General features: G+C 47.7%; 1 non-coding gene across 1 annotated transcript; it reads left to right on the forward strand.

Moving 5' to 3' along the window:
* The first annotated feature begins 4,443 nt into the window (after positions 1 to 4,443).
* TRNAE-CUC (transfer RNA glutamic acid (anticodon CUC)) lies at positions 4,444 to 4,516 on the forward strand. Its single transcript has one exon. It is a non-coding gene; the product is annotated as a tRNA-Glu (tRNA).
* The last annotated feature ends 1,103 nt before the right edge of the window (positions 4,517 to 5,619 follow it).

Genomic DNA, 5,619 nt, shown 5'->3' on the forward strand with positions numbered 1-5,619 from the left:
ACCAAGGTTTTACGCCGTCATACCCGATTGATCCCGCATGGTATATGGACACCGGCGCCACGAATCATATGACAAACGAGCTCGCCAAGCTGTCCACTCACCAGCCCTACTACGGTCACGACAAGGTTCACACCGCCAACGGTGTAGGTATGCCCATCTCTCACGTTGGTCAAGCATCTCTCTTAACTAGTCATCCATCTAGGCAGCTTCCTCTTCGTAATATTTTACGCGTCCCCTCGCTGACTCTTAATTTGTTATCTGTTCCAAAACTCACTCTTGATAACAATGTCCTATGTGAATTTCACCCATTTGATCTTTTTGTCAAGGACCGAGCCACCCGGGAAATTCTGCTTAGCGGCCGCCTGAGCCATGGCATATACCGCTTGGAGGATCCATCCGCCCCGCATGTCTTCAGCGGTGTTCGTGTGTCGCCGTCTCAGTGGCACTCTCGCCTTGGTCACCCCGCCACTCCCATAGTTCGCCATATACTTCACCGTCATGAGCTGCCTATCGAGTCTAGCAATAAGGAGATGTCCGTGTGTGATGCCTGTCAACAAGGCAAGAGTCATCAGTTACCATTTGTTTCCTCTACTCGGGAAGTCAGAGTCCTCTTGAGCTTGTGTTTTTTGATGTCTGGGGTCCCGCACAAACATCTATCAGTGGTCACAACTACTATGTTAGTTTTATTGATGCCTATAGTCGCTTTACCTGGCTTTATCTTCTTAAGCGCAAATCTGATGTGTTTGATATATTCATTCAGTTTCAAGTACATGTTGAACGTCTTCTCAAGCATAATATTATTCATGTTCGGTCCGATTGGGGGGGGGGGCGAATATCGCAACCTCAACACTTTCTTTAATAAGCTTGGTATCTCTCATCGTTTATCATGTCCTCACACACATCAACAGAATGGCGCTGTTGAGCGCAAACATCGACATGTAGTTGAGATCGGACTCACACTCCTGGCTCACGCCTCCGTACCGTTTCGTTTTTGGAGTGATGCCTTTGCTACCGCGTGTTTTCTTATTAACAGACTACCTACGCGTGTTCTGAATATGAAAACTCCTATCGAGCTTCTTTTACATGAAACTCCTGACTATACCTTCTTTAAGGTGTTCGGGTGTGCCTGTTGGCCTCATCTTCGTCCATATAATCATAGAAAGCTTGAATTTCGGTCAAAAATGTGTGTTCCTGGGTTATAGTTCTCTCCATAAAGGCTACAAGTGCCTTCATGTGCCAACAAATCGTGTCTACATATCCCGTGATGTTGTCTTTGATGAGAACGTCTTCCTCTTCTCCTCCATGTCGCAGCAACCCACCACACCTCCATCTATGCATTCATCTCCTATTATGCTTGGCCAATTTGAAGATGTTGCATATTCGCCTGTGTTGTTACCTAATCATGGTGCAGGAATTGGACGCGGTGCTCGCTTGGAACTACTCACTGATGCATATCCTGAGACGCACGTCGATCGGCCGGTGCACGTGCATGCACCGCCTCCCTCCTTCGACCCCGCCTTTGGAACCCCGCCTGCCCATGCAACTAGGCCGGCGCCTGCGATGGCCTCCGTACCTGGGCCGATGTCTGTCACGGCTGCCTCTGCGCAGCCCGCGTCACTAATGGCCTTAGCCGAGAGGCTCGAGCGGTCCTCATCACCGTCTCCATGCCCGGCTTCGCCTCCGTCATCGCCTACGTCGCCCGCCCATACGTCTTTGCCACCCCTCTCACCTGGGTCGGCTGAGCCTCTCGTCGCCTCGCCTGGGCCCCCATCGCCCGATCCTCCTTCACCGACGCCTCAAGGATCGGTGCCTCCTGCTCCTGTCATCGTTGCACTGCAATGTCCGCATACTCGCAGCCGCAGCGGTATTGTTCTTCCCAAACAGTGTCATGATGGAACTGTCACATACCTGACTGCTTCTCTTGCTCATGCTGTTGCAGATCCCACCGCTAAACCACGCAGTCATGAGGCCGCTATGAGTATTCCTCACTGGAGAGCTGCTATGGAGGAAGAGTACCACGCTCTTATGCATAATGAGACCTGGACACTGGTTCCCCCTCCACCTCGCGTAAACATCATTGATTCAAAGTGGGTTTTCAAAGTCAAGAGACATGCAGATGGTTCTATTGAGCGCTACAAGGCGTGTCTTGTGGCCAAGGGGTTTAAACAGCGTCAGGGTCTGGACTATGAGGACACATTCAGCCCCGTTGTTAAACCTACTACTATTCGGCTTCTCCTGTCTCTTGCAGTCTCTCGTGGTTGGTCTCTTCGACAGCTCGATGTGCAGAATGCTTTTCTTCATGGGCTGCTTGAAGAGGAGGTTTACATGCGGCAGCCACCAGGGTTTGTTGATCACGCTCAGCCTCATCATCTCTATCGTCTGACGAAGACTCTCTATGGACTGAAGCAGGCGCCCCGTGCCTGGCTTGCTCACCTTGCTTCGGCCCTTCGTACTCATGGCTTCATTCCGTCGACAGCTGACAGCTCGCTATTCTTATTTCAGCGCCCCAGTGTGACTGTGTATTTGCTTGTGTATGTGGATGATATCATTCTGGTCAGCTCCTCTGCAACGGCTGCTGACTCTCTTGTGACTGCACTTGGCAGAGATTTCGCGGTTAAGGATTTGGGACGGCTCCACTTCTTCCTGGGTATTGAAGTTGCGCATCAGTCTCGTGGCAGCTTAGCTCTCACCCAGAAGAAGTACTCCCTTGACCTCTTGCGCCGCGCTGGTATGCTCAAGTGTAAGCCATCCCCCACACCAATGTCCTCCACTGACAAGCTCTCGGCTACTGCTGGTACGATCTTGTCTCCTGCGGATGCAACGGAGTATCAAAGCTGTCAGTTGGTGGCTTGCAGTATCTGACGATCACACACCCTGATCTTTCCTTTGCGGTTAACAGGGTATGCCAGTATCTTCATTCACCTACTGATATGCACTGGTCTGCTATGAAGCGCATTCTTCGTTATGTGCGTCTCACTGTCTCCTATGGTCTTCATCTGCGACCCAGTTCCTCTGCCGTTCTATCTGCGTTTTCAGATGCTGATTGGGCTGGGTGTCCGGATGACAGGAGATCCATGGGGGGATATGCTGTATTTTTGGGTCCTAATTTGATCGCCTGGAGTGGACGCAAGCAAGCCACTGTTTCTCGCAGTAGCACAGAAGCCGAGTACAAAGCAGTTGCCAATGCGACTGCTGAGCTTATCTGGATCGAGTCTTTACTTCGAGAGCTGGGAATCTCCCAGTCACATCCTCCGGTTCTTTGGTGTGACAACATCGGTGCTACGTTTCTTTCGACAAACCCGGTGTTCCATGCACGGACCAAACACATTGAAATTGACTATCATTTTGTGAGGGAACGTGTTGCACAGAAGCTACTACAGATCAAGTTTATCTCCTCGAAGGATCAACTTGCTGACATCTTCACCAAGCCTCTACCTTCTTCCATGTTCGAGGTCTGTAGGCGCAATCTCAACCTCCTAGATGCATCAGGAGTGAGTTGAGATTGAGGGAGGATGTTAGACTTTGTAACGTAGCCCAACTGTGTAATCTGTATATTGTGTAACCTTATAAATATATGTGATAGGCCACCCCTAGAGGGTTGAGCCAGTTCCCACAAATCCTATGTTTAACAGTCCTGACCATTTTGTCCCGGTTCTAGAACCGGGACTAAAGGCCCTCTGGAACCGGGACTAGTGCCCTGTTTTCTACTAGTGATAATGTGCACTTCAACTGTTCAACATTCAAGTTGAGTTCTTTTGAGATAAATCAAAAGATCCTTGATTAATTTCTCCAGGGGGTATAGGTCTAGACTGACAATCTAATTAGTTTTCTGGTCATTTGTTTGGATATATAAGTTGTCACATAATTTGTGTCTTGTGTGAGAGTCCGTACTATAAAAGTTGTGTGGGTTATTTCCGGTATCTTTCTGTACTTAGCAACAAAGCGCTTGTCACATAATTAGTTTTGTGGTCATTTATTTGGATATCTTCAGTAGTTTTAAGGCCGCGGGATGTTGTGTTAGCAACAGACAATTTGAGATATCTTTCTGCAGTGAAAGCAAAAGCCATGCAAGCAAAACTTGACAAATGATGAGCTGATGAGTTGTTCGTGGTGGTATTTGAATATTTGATCTGTTTCGTACCTGCATATGTGGTATGGTTGCTCATCTCAGTGAGGCAGGCAGATTGCTGGAATTTTGCCCAAGCCCAACACATCATATGTTCGCTTGGGATTTCAGTATCCGCTGTGTCTAAATTTGGAACAATCCATGTGTTTGCATGCATGGCGTAATTCAAATATGTGATGGATCAACCAAAGCTGCGATCCAGCTCTATCGTTGGTGTTGGTTTTTGACGCCAAGCGCATGGCTTGCCTATGGTCCTATGTAGTGCTAGTTTTGTGTGATATGAAACACATTTATTCCCGTGTTAACAATAACATGATTCCGTCGTAGTCTAGGTGGTTAGGATACTCGGCTCTCACCCGAGAGACCCGGGTTCAAGTCCCGGCGACGGAAAATCTGTGTTTTTGTTTTTCTATTATTTCCCTAAAGTTGAATGATCATTTTTCCTGATCTTAGTGAAGGATAAATGCATCTGCTAATGTGCTGTTCATATCGAAGCTACTTCTGTTAGATGCTCACTGTTGAATATAGGAAAGACAGTTTGTCACCCTGAACAGCTTGGTGAAATTATCTTCATTTTGAGATTGTTTTGCTCGTTTTTGGTGAAAGCAGTTTGTGATGGTGGCCAGTTTGTGATGGCAGTCCTAACCTTTTGCTCATGTGTTGCATGCGAAATTCAGAGATGTGTTATGGATCGAAGGTTTTCTTCTATCATTTCTAGCTTTTTAAGCTTATTAGGAGGTGTGCACTCACTCTTAACTACTGTCGACGTTCAGAATGTGACAACATCAGCATCAAATGTATTCTTCAGCTCATCTGAAAACCTTTTGCTCGTTTCCGGATGAGCTGCGCAAACTAGATTCACTTCACTTGTTGGATGTTGCGATAGATATCTGATTATTCGATTCTGATTTCTTGCGATAACACGTTGCAATCAGTTGTGCTATGAACTTTCGATTGTACTGTTAGAAGCAGATTGCTGTTTAATCACCATCTGCATTTACGGTATGCTTACTGAATCAGATTGCAGAACATTCAGTGAATTGTCTGAATAAGAATGCACTTTACCTGCATTTTTTTCATACCAAAGCCAGCGGAACTGAGTCGTGAAATTTCCATACCATCTGTAACTTCTACTGCAAGTTCCCGCAGTCAACACCGGACCAACACTTTCGGGCTTTCGGCTTGTCATCGTAGGATTCCTTATAATTGCTCCTCCTGTCAAGTTTTCTCGACGCCTACCCTACAAACCACGTCCGCCATTAATTTTCCTTCGTTGTTTACCTTGGCCATGGCTAAAAGCTCAGCATCGGTGGCGGCAGGGGAGTGTGTACCCGAGATCACGTCGCCCAGATGGGAGCACCGCGACGCTCACTCTCGAGGTGACGGATTACCTGCAGCTAAGGGCATGGGCGTCGGCAAGATCGTCAGCGCGACCACCGCAATTTCGTTGGGGAGTCTAAAGGTCTGTTTGGTTTCAAATTAGTCATCAACTT

The sequence above is a fragment of the Triticum urartu genome, chromosome 7A (assembly GCF_056163025.1).
Source record: "Triticum urartu cultivar PI428250 chromosome 7A, HENAU_Tu73, whole genome shotgun sequence".
In the NCBI taxonomy this organism is placed as follows: Eukaryota; Viridiplantae; Streptophyta; class Magnoliopsida; order Poales; family Poaceae; genus Triticum; species Triticum urartu.